The sequence below is a fragment of the Lithobates pipiens genome, unplaced genomic scaffold (assembly GCF_037356315.1).
Source record: "Lithobates pipiens isolate NorthernLeopardFrog02 unplaced genomic scaffold, aLitPip1_a1.2 Scaffold_8, whole genome shotgun sequence".
NCBI lineage: Eukaryota > Metazoa > Chordata > Amphibia > Anura > Ranidae > Lithobates > Lithobates pipiens.
The window spans coordinates 281,404,368-281,419,944 of NW_027507903.1; the positions used below are offsets into that span (position 1 = coordinate 281,404,368).

Genomic DNA, 15,577 nt, shown 5'->3' on the forward strand with positions numbered 1-15,577 from the left:
TCCACAGTTGTGAACCATGAACTGTTTCAGTCTGCTTTAACTTGTGCTCATACTTCTTCATGGTCCCTAGCAGTGAACCATGGACTGTTCCAGTCTGCCTTAACTTGTGCTCATACTACTTCCTGGTCCCTAGCCATGAACCGTGGACTGTTCCACGGTTCTTGGCTGGGGACCATGAAGTAGTATGAGCACAAGTAAAGGCAGACTGAAACAGTTCACGGTTACCTTACAGTGCCTTGAAAAAGAATTCATACCCCTTGAAATTTTCCCCATTTTGTCATGTTACAACGAAAAACGTAAATGTATTTTATTGGCATTTTATGTAATAGACCAACACAAAGTGGGACATAATTGTGAAGTGGAAGGAAAATGATAAATGGTTTTCAACATTTTTTTCAAATAGGTGAAAAGTGTGGCGTGCGTTTGTATTCAGCCCCCCGGAGTCAATACTTTGTAGAACCACCTTTTGCTGCAATTACAGCTGCAAGTCTTTTTGGGTATGTCTCTACCAGCTTTGAACTTCTAGAGAGTGACATTTTTGCCTATTCTTTTTTTCAAAATAGATCAAGCTCTGTCAGATTGGATGGAGAGCATCTGTGAACAGCGATTTTTGAGTCTTGCCACAGATTCTCAATTGGATTTAGGTCTGGACTTTGACTGAGCCATTATAACGCATGAATATGCTTTGATCTGAACCATGACATTGTAGCTCTGGCTGTGTTCAGGGTGATGTGCAGTGTTAGTTTTCCACCCTACCATAGCCTCTTGGTTGCTTCACTGATTAAGGCGGCCTGTCAGTTTAGGTGGACAGCCATGTCTTGGTAGGTTTGCAGTTGTGCCATGCTCTTTGCATTTTCGGATGATGGGTTGAACAGTGCTCCATGAGATGTTCAAAGCTTGGGCTTTTATTCTATAACCTAACCCTGCTTTAAACTTCTCCACAACTTTATCCCTGACCTGTCTGATGTGTTCCTTGGCCTTCGTGATGCTGTTTGTTCCCTAAGGTGCTCTAACAAACCACTGAGGGCTCCACAGAACAGCTGTATTTATACTGAGATTAAATTACACACAGGTGGACTCTATTTACTAATTAGGTGACTTCTGAAGGAAATTGGTTCCACTAGATTTTAGTTAGGGGTATCAGAGTAAAGGGGGCTGAATACAAATGCACGCCACACTTTCCAGATATTTATTTGTAAACAATTTTGAAAACCATTTATCCTTTTCCTTCCACTTCACAATTATGTGCCACTTTATGTTTGTCTATCACATTAAATTCCAATCAAATGAATTTCAATTTTTGGTTGCAACATGACAAAATGTGGAAAATGTCAAGGTGCATGAATACTTTTTCAAGGCGCTGTATACTAGTGTTACAGTTCTTATGCAAGAAGTGTCCTCTGCTTGCAATACATTCCATTTGTTTATTAAAATGCAGCAGACAGAAAAAGGGGAAGCTGCTGACTTTCAATAAACACACACTCACCCGTCCCAGGTAGAGCTGGGCGATTTTCTTAAAAAACAAACAAACTGCGATTTAAAAAAATAACTAAATTCACGATTCGAATCGAGTTTTTTTTTATGGACACTGCGCCGGTCCTGTGAGGCCAGATGCCGCGGCTTCAGCCTAGTCCGTGGCATCCGGCCTCACAGACTAGTCCGAAGCCGCGGCCTCGCCTAAAGACTTCAAAACCTCAGGACTGGCGCGGTGGTGAAAAAAAAAATCTAAAAGAATCGATTTGCCTAAATTTTGAAACGAATTGACCTCTCAACTCGATTCAAGATTTAAATCGATTTTTTTCCCCAGCCCTAGTCCCAGAACCCAGCAATGTGGTTACCCAAACCATCGCTTCTTTCCCTCTCCTCTTCCCTTCCCCGTGCTGGCATTTCAACTGTGGGCACCCGGCTGTGACAGCTTGCAGCAGGGTGTGCACTGCGCATACGCGAGTCGTGCTGCACTTGCTGAATGATCCAGCAATCTTCTAGGACCTATGACATCCTGTGACTCCCAGAAGACTAGCTAGCGACCGGGAGAGAAGAACTTCCGCCTAGGTTATCGGAGCCGATGTAGGAGCGGGTACCTGTCAAAACTAGGTACCCGCTCTCCCCAAAAAAAAATCACATGCCAAATGTGGCAGAGGAGGAGGGGAGGAGTACTTAAAGTGGGACTTTCCCATCTGGGTGGAGCTCTGCTTCAATGAATCGTGGGGGAACGGATTGTTGTTGCAATGGCTTTCTCTGCACTGTTTGGGAAAGAACTTTTCTAATCTACAGAGGCCCCTCCGTTACCTATCTTCTCTCTAATACTATGGCCCTCTGACATCTTTTATATTGTGTGACCTTAATATGTACACATACTGGTTCACTGGTTTTTACTTTTTGTATTGTGAAATTCAATAAAAATGTATTGAACAAGAAAATAACAAGTCCGTCTGACAATTCGATCGTGTGTGGGCTCCATCAGACCTTTGCTTGCCAAAAATCCGGCGAACTTTAGAAATAGAATATGTTTTAAGTTTTTCCCCCGGAACTCCGCCAGACCGAGAAATCCGTTCATGTGTATGCTGGTCCGACGGACAAAAACCGACTCTAGGGCAGCTATTGGCTACTGGCTATGAACTTCCTTATTCTAGTCTGGTCGTACGTCTTCACGTTCGAATCTGTCGGACTTTGGTGTTATTGTGTGTGGCCAAGTCCGGTCATTCGGAAAAAGTCTGTCGGAACTCCGCTGAAAGTCCGTCGGAAAGACCGTCGGACCTAGTCCCTCGAAAAGTCTGGTCGTGTGTACGCGGCATAAGTGTTCCCTCTTTTTAGTGTAATGTATAGACCTTTAAAAAAAATACTATTTAGCTAACAAACATGTATTGGCTCATGCGCATGAGTGTACAACAAGCTTGTTCAGATCTGTAGTATTTTCGGTTCAGTATTGTATGCACTGGACTCATTTGCACATCTCCATTTTGGTCTCTAGTGCTTAGCTGCATAAACAAGAGTTAAAAAAAAATGTGCTCACAGTCCGATTTTGGAGGTACACTATATTACCAAAAGTATTGGGATGCCTACCTTTACACGCATATAAACTTTAATGGCATTCAAGTCTTAGTCCGTAGGGTTCAATATTGAGTTGGCTCACCCTTTGAAGCTATAACAGCTTCAAGTCAAGTTCCTCCACCCCAAACTCGCTCATCCATGTCTTTATAGACCTTGCTTTGTGCACTGGTCCAAATTATTTGGTGGAGGGGGGGTTATGGTGTGGGGTTGTTTTTCAGAGGTTGGGCTTGTCCCCTTAGTTCCAGTGAAGGACATTGCTAAGCTGACAACTTTGTTGGAACAGTTTGGGGATGGCCCCTTCCTGTTCTAACATGACTGCACACCAGTGCAAAAAGCAAGCCCCATAAAGACATGGATGAGTGTGTTTGGGTTGGAGGAACTTGACTGGCCTGCACAGAGCCCTGGCTCCAAACTGATAGAACACCTTTGGGATGAATTAGAGAAGAGACTGCGAGCCAGGCCTTCTCACCCAACATCAGTGCCTGACCTCACAAATACGCTCCTAAACCTTGTGGACAGCCTTTTCAGAGGAGTTAAAGCTGTTATAGCTGCAAAGGGTGGGTTAACTCAATATTGAACCCTACGGACTAAAGCCTCGTATACATGCTTAGCTTTTTGGATGACTGAACATCAAATTTTTGTGGCATGCTAGTCTCATGCCAAAAGTGAAGAGGTTACTCACAATACAAACATTTTTGTACGACAGAATACAACTTGAGACGTAATGTATTGGGGTTGATTTACAAAAGGAAAATCCACTTTGCAATACAAGTGCACTGAAAGGCCACTGCAGTGCCCGAGTGGCCGAATGGTCAGTCCGCCCCTGCCCCCATGTGTTCAGCCCATCTATGCAAATCAACATAGCTCAATGGACATGGTGTGAGTGAACCCTGAATTACTACCTTCAGAAAATATAAAAAGGGGGTCATTTAATAATCCTTGTGGAGTTCTTTATCCTGGGGGGTAATGCATAGTTGCCAACTGTCCCAAATTTCCCGGGACATTCCCGGGATTAGGACATTTGTCCCGAATTAATTTTGTCCCGGGAAATGTCCCGGGAAATTCGGTTTGTCCCGGAAAATTTAAATTTCCAGTTTTTTTGCCGCCGGCCACTAGAGGTTCGCGGCTGCCATTTGAGCTGGTCTTCAATAGAGAACCTGTGGGGCCGCCCACCCCCGCTGCCAGTGTGTGTGTGAAGAGCAGTGGGCAGCGCCACAGTTCAAAGTCAGCGCGTGCAACGATGTCCTGTCGGGGGCCAGTCCGTGCAGTGAGTATGTCGGGGCCAGTCTTTTACATACTGTCACTGTGGATGTGGGGGCCAGTCTGTGGATGTGGGGGTCAGTCTGTGGATGTCGGGGCCAGTCTGTGGGGGCCAGTCTGTGGATGTCGGGGCCAGTCTGTGGATGTGGGGGCCAGTCTGTGGGGGCCAGTCTGTGGATGTGGGGGCCAGTCTGTGCAGTATGTGGGGGCCAGTCTGTGCAGTATGTGGGGGCCAGTCTGTGCGGGCCAGTCTGTGCAGTATGTGGGGGCCAGGCTGTGCAGTATGTGGGGGCCAGTCTGGAGATGTAGGGGCCAGTCTGTGGATTTGAGAGCCGGTCTGTGGATGTGGGGGGGCCAGTCTGGATGTCAGAGGGGCACCAGATGTAAGGAGGGGCTCCACTGATGGAAACAGATGTGAGGAAGGTACCTCTGATGGGGCACCTGATGTAAGGACAGACTCCGCTTGGAACACCTGATGGCATCTGGTGGCAGGCAACGTGTCTAGTGACGCACTCAGGGCTCCCACTGATTCTGCATTATGGTGAGTTGAATGATTTCATTTCATATTACAATGTAATAATAGAAATAATGCGCTTCAATCATCCTGACACCATAACAATCATGGCACCGGGATGATTGAAGCGCTAACACCAGGTATTTGGAGTATCTTTATCTGCTGATTGTCAAACTCTGGAAAACACATATTGCTATTGTGGTGTAGGATCGGGGGGCTGCTGTCTCTCCTTTCCCTCTCCCCCCGCATTCATCTCAGACTCTAACCACACCCCTTTGAGCCACTCCCCATGTAAGCCATGCCCACTCTTTTACGTAAACCACGCCCATATTTTGCCACTTCGCATGCCGCATTTTCAGATTTTTCTATGCCACACCTATAACGGCATGCCCCGCCCCCTAATTATAATACAACTCCGCCTACTGCCAAAAAAGTGTCCCGAATTTTTTTTTTACAATGTTGGCAACTATGGTAATGATACCATTTACCTGTGTTCTTTATTCTATTAGATAATAATTTCTAGAGATGAGCTCAGGCGTGTTCGCATTGAAACATTGCCCCGATGCGCAGCTACAGAGATCGGGCAATGTCTCACTGCCTGTGATTAGCGCAGCACTGCGCCGACTTCCTGGCAGGCTCTGCACGTGTTCCATGCGAACACGCCTGAGCTCATCCCTAATAATTTCCTTAGAAAAAAAAATCTAATCACATAAAGTGATGTTTTACTTTTCACATTATTTTTTATTGATTATTTTTTATTTATTTATTTTTATGGTTGAACTAAACGGACTTGTGTCTTTTTTCAACCTGACTATGTAAGTTACATCAGTGTCGAAACTTTATTTTTTAACCAATGAATGCCCACATCTCTCGCTGTTTCATCTTCTCTTCAAATGATTTCTAGAAATCAAATACTGAGGCGGAGGACCCTGAGGGCTGAGGGGGGATAAAAGTCTGTACATTTTGGACTAGAGTCTATAAGGAGGCTAGAAAAGGAGAACAGCTCCCTGAGAGAGGAGTTTTCTGTTTATAAGAGCTATCGTTTAGTAACTAGTCAGGTATCAGCACATGGACGCAGATGTACTATAAAAAGCATCCTCTCTGGTCGTTTGTACGTGCATTTTAGCAGACAATAAAGTTGGTTTACAAGCATGGTTATGTATCTCCTAACATAGTGCACAATAATTGGTTGAGGAGAGATCACGTGACTGCAGTGTAGCCGGAACCAGGAAGAGATTGTATGAGCACACAGGCTGGCTGTGTGCAGGAGGAGAGATGCTGGAGGACGTCACTGAGCTCACAAGATAGAAGAGAAGGTTGTGAGTATGTGTGGAAAGTACTGTGTTCAGAGTGGGGAACAGCAGAGGAGATAGGTGATAAAGTATTCAAGTAATGCCTGAAACCAAGCAGGTTAAACTATTGACCGAAAGACATTGACTACAGTTAAACTAAAGGCAGATTTTTTTCATTGTTTTGTTAGATTTGTATAATGTGTTGAGGGGTTACATCCACTGTCAGGTTGCTATGTGTCCCCATTAGAAATATAATAGTGGAAGCCCAGGCTAAACCTATTCAGTCTTAAACCTGATCCCACCCCCAGTCCTATACTAACTACCCGGGGGATCAGCAAGCCATTAAAGCGGTAGTAACCACTGGTTGATTTATTTATTTTCCTGACCTGAAAGGTAATGTGCTAGTATGCATCTCATACTAGCACATCATGTGAAACGTACCTGAAAACTAAGCCTTCCAGCGACCATGTAACTGGCTGGAGCCACAATGATGTCACTACCGCGCATTAGGGATGAGCTCAGGTATGTTCGCATTGAACACGTGCAGAGCCCTCCAGGAAGTCGATGCAGCGCTGCGCTAATCACAGGCAGTGAGACATTGTCCGATATCTGCAGCCACACATCGGGGCAATGTCTCACTGCCTGTGAATAGCGCAGCGCCCTGCCGACTTCCTGGTGGGCTCTGCATGTGTTCCATGCAAACACGGGGGAGCCGCCATTTATGGCACAGGAACGGTCTGGGTGGTTGTTCCTTCAGAGCGCATGCGCTGATGACACCATCGGTTGCATATACAGTAAATATCTAATTCTGATCGTGTGCATGCAATTCCGACACGCCAAAAATCACGCATGCTCAGATTCAACTACGAGACAGAAGCTATTGGCTACTGACTTTTGAACTTCCTTTTTCTAGTCACGTTGTACGTGTTGTACGTCACTGCGTTATAAATGATCGGAATGTGATGTGACCGTGTGTAGGCAAGACAGCTTGAGCCGAATTCCGTTGGGAAAACCATCAGAGCTTTTTCCGATGAGAATTCCGATTGTGTGTACGAGACATTAGAATGCAAACACATCCCTGCTTTGCCTGTCCTCCCCCTCCCTCTACTGCTATAATCTTTGCTACAGAGTGGAAAGCAGGAGGCAGCACAGTATTGGATAGAGGGTGTGGGAGCTGACTCCGTCAACCTTTCAAGTTAACCAGCAAGTGATTGGTTGCTAGAATGCTGAGTGATCCTAGCAACCAATCACCAGCTTGTTAATATGAAAAGTTAACGTGGAACTTTACCCTAAAGGTTGATTTCCCGTTTATGCCCTCCTCACATCCCCCTGCTCTTCTGTTTTTGGCACTTTTTGGAGGTGGGGGGGGGGGGGGGAGCAAGTACCTAATTTTGACAGGTATCCACTCCCATATCTGGTTGGATTGCCACAGTGATCCAACAGATTTTGCCTTTTCCGCAACCTTCTGGGAAATGCCCCAGAAGGCTGTAGGGCCATTCATAAAGTGCAGCATAGTTCGAGTGTGGGCAGCCAGCTGTGCAGCTTCACAGAATTGGTCAGCTGCAACACAGTAAACAAGCCAGCGCTGGGATCCGAAGACCACCAAAGAAGTGGTTCAGGTGAGCATGGCGCTGGACCCCTGGTCAGGTGAGTTTTTTTTTTTCTTTATTTAAGTCAGCAGCTACAGTATTTGTAGCTGCTGATTTTTATTTTTATTTATTTTTATTTTTAATAAGGCTGAAGCTGCTTTTAACTCTGTCAGCTTCTGCTCCATCCAGTATTGTGCTTCCTCCTGCTCGCCTGTACATCAGTCATAAGGTAGGTGAGTGCTACCTTTTAAAGGTTTGTGGGGGGAGGCAGAGGGCACAGCTTTCGGGGAGGATGGGTAGCTCAGGGCAATGCAGTGGGGAGGGGTGAGGTGGTTAATGTGAAGGGGGCACTAATGGGGGGTGCAAAGTACACTACAGCAGGGGGGCAGTGGTGATGTGAAGGGAGGCAGAGAAGACTATTGTGGGTGGTTTGGCAATGGACACTACTGTGTGTGTGTGTGTGGGGGGGGGGGGGGCCACGGCAGAGGACACTACTGTGGTGTGTGATGTGACACGCCATGTATTCTCCATGCTGTCTTTTTTTTTTTTTTATAATTGGGGGCACCTCCATCATCAACCCAACCTACAAATGTTGGTGAAGGGATACTGTATATGCATGTGGTAAAAGTATATTACGGACGATTATAAATGCAGAGGAAGAAAAACGGTTGACACGGTTGGAAGGACTTCTAGTACCCCAAATACTAAAACACACATTTGCAAGAGTGTATAGACACTTGGGACTTTTGTGTTAATTTAGATTGTTCACATTGAATTGTGTCTTTTATGAGATTATGATATCAGCTTATCATATGGCTAACAGTTATAAGGTATAAGTTAAAGTGTTTTTACTGCAGGGCACACATATATATGTAGTGCAGTACAAATACTGTAACTTATATTTATATAATAGAGGGTAAACAAAGTATTGAACACGTCACAATTTTTCTAGGTAAATATATTTCCATAGGTGGTATTCACATGAAATTTTTTTTACCACATGTTGGTAACAACCCATGTACTTCATACATACAAATTAACCAAAACAAATAAGTTCAGAAATGAAGTTGTGTGTAATAAAATGGAATGACACAGGGAAAAAGTATTGTACATGCTAACTGAGATGTATTTAATACTTTGTACAAAATCCTTTGTTGGTAATGACAACTTCAAGACGCCTCCTGTATGGAGAAACTGGTTGTGTGCATTGCTCAGCTGTGATTTTGGCCCATTCTTCCACACAAACAGTTTTCAAATCTTCAAGGTTCCATGTGCCTCTTCTATGAACTCCAATCTTTAGTTCTTTACATAGATTTTCTATTGGATTCAAGTCAGGTGATTGGCTGGGTTATTCTAAGCAGCTTTATTTTCTTTCCTTTGAAACCAATTGAGAGTTTACTCGACTTTGTGTTTGGGATCATTTACATAGGTGAGGTTGAAAAAAGACCAATCTATGTGTGTGATTATATGTCAGTATTGCATTGTATATCCCTTTTTATGTTGCGGTCATTCAGGTGCTTATCTAATAGTTTTTTTGAAACTATCGTTGCCCCCCCTAAAAAAAAAACTACCGCCTGTGGACCCCACAGTATCCAGGTTAAAAAAAGTAACCATGATCCCGGTAGAAGGGGCTCCTGCATTTAAGGACCCTACTGACAGGAGGGCCGAGGCGGTGGCCCGGTCCATGTTTACGGTAGTTGGGTCAGCGCTACGATCTGTACTGGGCACGACATTAGTGTCGCAGACCCTTACTGAGTGGGGCTCCCAGTCCGACAGGGCCACTACTGAGGGACAGAAGCACCCTGTACTTGCAAGCCAGCGAGCAAAAGTGCTACCGCATGAAGGCTTGCCCCCACCGACATATGGGTGGGTTGTCACCTTCAGGAGTTTGCAGTTCGGTGGGCCTCTCGGCTGTCCGACCAATGGGTCTGCGAACTGATTTCATCAGGCTACAATGTAGAGTTCCTCTCTTGGCCACCAAACAAATTTTTTCCCTCCAGCATACCCTTACTCCCGGCTTACTGGGAGGCCCTGTTTGGGGCAGTAAGGGACCTGCTCAGCCGTGGGGTATTAGTGTTTGTTCCAGAAACTGAAAGGTTTCAGGGATTCTATTCCAATCTGTTTGTAGTCCCAAAAAAAGGAAGGGGTACATTCAATCCTGGACCTAAAAAGCCCTCAATTGCTTTGTGAAAGTACAGAAGTTCAGAATGTAATCAGGTCGCTGCACTCCATCAGGGAGACTCCCTGGCATCTCTGGATACCCAGGACCCATACCTGCACATACCCATATGCCTCAGGCATCAGATGTTTCTGCGATTTGCAGTTGGGGAAGACCACTACCAGTTTGTGGCTCTCTCCTTTGGCTTGGCTTCAGCACCGCGAGTCTTTACAAGGTATTGGCTCCAATTTTGGCATTGTTGCAACAACGTGGGATTGCAATTGTGGGTTACCTAAACAATCTCCTTCTGTGAGCAGCTTCCACCTCAGAATTAAGGGAGGGTGTGGTGATCACCATGCAAACTCTACAGGAATTTGGGTGGGTGTTGAACCTCCAAAAAGTTGGTACTAGTGCCGACTCAGCTCCTGGAGTACTTAGGCTTATTGCTGGACTCCATGGAAGCGAGAGTGTTTCTCTTTTCAGACAAACTGCAGACTCTCAGAGCTGCGGTGAAGCTGCTGATGAACCACAGGTGGTTGTCGCTGAGTTTCTGCATGCGAGTTCTGGGCCTCATGGTTGCCTCCTTCGAGGTGGTACCGTACGCCCGATTCCACACTAGAATCTTGCAGAAGGAGATATTGTCCAAATGGGACAAATCTCAGTTGTCCCCGGATCGGCAGATTTAGGTGAGCCAGATAATCGGGAACTCTCTACTTTGGTGGCTGAGCCCTTCAGTCCAGGAAATCATTCCTACCCCTTCTTGGACGGTGATCACAACAGACGCCAGCCTGACTGGCTGGGGTGGAGTACTGGGAGTGCAATTTACCCAGGGCCTCTGGTCAAAGGAGAAATCCCAGTTACAGATCAATGTGCTCGCGCTTCAAGCGATCAGGCTATGTTTCTCCACATAGTCGATGAGACTGAGGATGTCCGATCAGAATCCAGTTAGACAACGCCATGGCCGTGGCATATGTCAGCCTATCAAGGAGGAATAAGAAGCTTGGCTGCAGCACGGGAGGTCGCTCACATCCTTCAGTGGGCAGAGCTGGCCCTATCGGCCATATACATCCCGGGAGTAGAAAGCTGGCAGGCGGACTATCTAATTCGCCAGATGCTGGACCCAGGAGAATGGTCACTGCATCAGGAGGTGTTCAGGCTTCTTTGCCTGCGGTGGGGCACACCAGATGTGGATCTTCTGGCCTCTCGGCTCAATCGAAAAGGTGTGGAGTTTTGTGTCCAGGACAAGAGATCCTTGGGCGGACGCATCAGACGTGTTGGTGGCTCCATGGGAGCAGTACTGGCTGATTTACGCCTTCCCTTCACTCAAACTGTTACCACGTCTGCTCCGCAGAGTGTGGGCCGAGGGGATTCCATTAATACTGATTGCCCCAGATTGGCCTCGGCGTCCTTGGTACGCCGACCTAGTACGCCTGGTGGTGGATGCTCCTTGGCGGTTGCCGATGCAAGAAGACCTTCTGTTACAAGGTCCGATACGCCATCATCCTGTTTTACTGTCGCTGGTTTTAATAGCATGGCTGTTGAAACCCAGGTGCTAAGGAACTGAGATCTGTCGGACTCGGTAATTCCCACTATGCTCAGGGCACGAAAATCTTTCTCAGAAGATATATACCATTGTAAGTGGAAAGATTATATCTCGGTGTGTGAGGAGATTGGGTGGCGTCCACGCACATATTCTGTTTCCAGGATCCTGCTGTTCTTACAGCATGGAGTAGACCAGAAGTTGGCCTTGAGCACCATCAAGGGACAGATATCAGCCTTTGGCTGTTTTTTTTCCAACAACCCCTGGCGTCTCACTCATTGGTGAGCACCTTTTGTGCAAGGGGTCCGGCATGTAGTCCCTCCGGTGCGTCCACCCCTACCTCCCATGGGATCTGAACCTGGTTCTATAGGCGCTTCAGAAACCACAGTTTGAGAACATCAGGAAAATTCCCTTGTTAACTCTTTCTCAGAAAGTGGTCTTTCTAGTGGCTATTACATCTGCCAGGAGGGTTTCTGAGCTGGCGGCCTTGTCTTGCAAGTCACCCTATCTGGTTATCCACAGAGATAAGGTGGTGTTGCGTCCGCAACCTTTTCTGCCTTCCATCTCAATGAAGACATTGTGTTACTATCTCTGTGCCCTACACCGATACATCCTAAGGAGGTGGCCCTCCATTCCCTGGACGTGGTCCAGGCTCTAAGGGTATATCTGTCTGCCACGGCTCCGTTCCGGAAGTCAGATTCTCTGTTCGTTTCAGTAGCTGGTCTGAAAAAAGAGCTGGCGGTCTCGTCGACCACCATTTCCAGGTGGATCAGACAGATCGTTGTCCAGGCTTACACCTTGAAGGGGCAGGTACCCCCCTTTCCTGTCACGACCCATTCCACCAGGGCAATTGGGACCTCTTGGGCTTTCCGACATCAAGCGTCAGTCTCCCAGGTGTGTAAAGCAGCGACTCGGTCGTCCGTCCACGCTTTCACAAAGTTCTACAAAGTTGATGTAAGCGCATCTTCTGATGCCTGCTTTGGCCGCAAAGTTTTGCAGGTGGCCGTGTAATTGTTGCAATTTACACTTTTTTTTTTTTTTTTTCTTGTTAGAGAAAGTTACATTTTGATTGTCGATGCATTCTGATGTATATGTTGGCCGCAAGTTCTGATGCGGTTGGTTCAGGTGGTGACTCCTTCTTCCTCGTTGGGGAGCACCTCTGGTTGTGGATGAAGTTATGTTTGCTGTTCCCACCCCTCATTATGACACTGCTTGGGGACGTCCCTACAGTCAAGATTAATGGATCTGTGTCCGTCAATGAACGAAAGAGAAAATAGGATTTTTGTACTCGCCGTAAAATCCCTTTCTCTGAAATCCATTGACGGACGCAGCACCCACCCCTCCTATACTGCTTATTGACGTACTGAGCTGCAGGAAGCAGGCTGAGGGGTTATGTAACTGTACAGTTCTGTTGTTTTTCACATGTATTACATGTTCTGCCTAGTCCTCTCCTGAAGGTGGCATAATAACCCTACGGTCAAGCTTAATGGAGCTGTGTCCATCAATGAACTTCAGAGAAAAGGATTTTACGGTGAGCCGGCGATTCCCTACACCATAAGAACGATCGTCTACTAGGACACCCAGGTCCTTTTCCATCCTAGATTTCCCACAGAGGTTCTCCCCCTAGTGTATAGATTGCATTCATATTTTTGCCACTCAAATGCATTCATTTACATTTTTCTACATTAAACCTCATTTGAAATGTAGTTGCCCATCCCATTAATTTGTTCAGATCTTCTTGCAAGGTTTCCAAATCCTGCGGAGAAGTTATTGCCCTGCTTAGCTTAGTATCCTCCGCAAATCAAGATTGAACTGTTTACCCCATCCTACAGGTCGTTTATGAACAAATTAAATAGGATTGGTCCTAGCACAGAACCCTGTGGGACCCCCTGACCATTCCAAGTATTCCCCATTTATCACCACCCTTTGAACTCGCCCTTTTCAATCCATGTACTCACCATGCCAATACTGTTCTCATTAGTAAAATCTTGTATATAGTCCCTTACATGCTATTGATGTTAGGCTAACTGGTCTGTAATTCCCAGGGATGCATTTTGGGCCCTTTTTAAATATTGGTGCTACATTGGCTTTTCTCCAATCTGCTGGTACCATTTCAGTCAGTAGACTGTCAGTAAAAATTAAGAACAATGGTCTGGCAATTACTTGACTGAGTTCTCTAAGCACCCTCGGGTGCAAGCCATCCGGGCCCGGTGATTTATTAATGTTAAGTTTCCCAATTCTAATTCTGTCCTCTGTTAGCCATGAGGGTGCTTCCTGATGTATCACAAGGATAAACACTGCAGTGTTGGTTACTGAAGCCCCCTGATTCCCTTGTGAAGACTGAGTCTTGCCTTGCTGAAATGTCCACCCTCATCTTCATCCTGATAGATGGCAGATTTTTATCAAGAATGTCTTGGTACATTTTTCCATTCATCCATCCTTCCTTCAATGATATGACGTTTTGCCAGTACCGTAGGCTGAAAAACAGCCCCACTCCATGATGTTCCCACCTTCAAACTTCACTGTTGGTATGGTGTTTTTGGGGTGATGTGCAGTGCCGTTTGACTTAAAAACATGGTGTTTATCATGGCATTCAAAGAGTTCAATGTTGGTCTCAGCTGATCAGACTATATTCTCCCAGTATTTCACAGGCTTGTCTAATTGTTGTGCAGCAAACTACGAGCTTCAACATGCCTTTTCTTCAGCAATGGAGTATTACGTGGTGAGCATGTATACAAGCCATAGCGGTTGAGTGCATTACTCATTGTTTTCTTTGAAACAATTGTACCTGCTAATTCCAGGTCTTTCTGAAGCCCTCCACAAGTGGTCCTTCGACAATCTTCTGATAATTCTTTTTACTCCTCTGTCAGAAATCTTGCGAGGAGTACCTGGTCATGTATGGTGAAATAATGTTCTTTCTCAAGTCATCTTCCAAGACTGCACCCTGAGAGATGACTGGTCCCACCTGACAGGAAGCACAATCAAGATAGAGGTTAAAAACCTTGCTCCTCAGTTTTTGATTGCGTTTTTTTTTTCTTAAGACCTGAAGGCTGGAAGTCTTTCCCCCCCCCAGAGAACTGAAGGATTCTGGGCACAGTGGAGGTTCCCAGAACTTCAGGGACCATAGTTCCTGCTCCTCTTCCTTACCTGACTGGAGAAAGTTTGTAGGATGTTGCTACTTGGACCAGTGACCCTGGGCCCCTCAGGAGGCAATAGCCTTCCCCTCCACCCTCGACAAGCATCCTCTCTCCAGAGGCTGGTGCTGGCTCGGGCCACGTGCTGGTGTGTTTTCTGGCACCATTTTGCATAAGATTTCTTGCCCCTGGGTGCCGCAAGTGAGTCACGCCACAAGAGTGTGGCACTTCCAGTTTCCAGGACTACTAGAAAATGGCGGTGCAGCATTCAGGGCAGCACTGCAGAAGGATCTCGCAATCCGGATTGAGAGGAAACAGCTTGGCAGGGAGGAGGCATCCACAGCTCTCTCACCAGCCCCAACCATGGAGCGAGAAGAGGCTACAACAGCAGCCATTCAGGAGACCACGGGGTGAATCTACCTTGCTTTCGGGGGTAATGGGGGGAGGGGGGGTGTGGGCCCCCTAACCCTCGCAGGGGGCCACAGTGAAGGTACTTGTTTTGGCTTTTTTTTTCTCTCTTGCAGTAGCTATTGCCCAGGGTGTTGCCAGTAGACCTAGGTCCAAAACTCCTTCACGGTCTAAGAGGTGTGGTTATTGCAATGTAAAATTGGCACCAGAGCACACCAGGCCATTTTGCTATAAGTGTATACACAAATTGTCTGGGAAGGAGACCTCGCAGGTCATGAGAGATTTTCTCTCGGTGCAGACAGAAATGTTGTCTACCCTCAAAGCCTTTCAGGCAAGCTTTAATACTAGGCAGGAAGGGTCCTACCCTAGTAGAGAGGGTTTCTACACATAGGGGTGGTAGATATACACGCACTGAGCCCCAAAGGACCCTCGCCTCTCAGGATTCTGAGGATGAAGTAGAGGAGGTTGAGGACTCCAGTCGGAGCCTGCCTAAGGAGGGGGATGATGTATAAAATGGCCAGGAGGAAGAGGAACACTCCAGACGAGGCAGACATATCCTTTCAGCAGATGGTATAGAGTGTCTCCTGCGGACATTATATGCTTCGGAGGAGATTCAGGAGCCTGAGGCACA

At 46.4% G+C, this 15,577-nt stretch overlaps 1 protein-coding gene across 3 annotated transcripts in view; it reads left to right on the forward strand.

The window, feature by feature from the left end:
- Nucleotides 1-6,031: 6,031 nt before the first annotated feature.
- The window catches only part of LOC143962740 (deoxyguanosine kinase, mitochondrial-like), a 49,998-nt gene continuing 40,452 nt past the window's right edge, over nucleotides 6,032-15,577 (forward strand). Inside the window, exon 1 of one of the 3 annotated variants that reach the window (XM_077472140.1) lies at nucleotides 6,032-6,141. The gene's annotated coding sequence lies outside the window, so the exon portion shown is untranslated. Of the gene's footprint in view, nucleotides 6,149-15,577 lie in introns of all 3 variants that reach the window. The other 2 variants (XM_077472139.1, XM_077472141.1) reach the window with 2 other exon arrangements.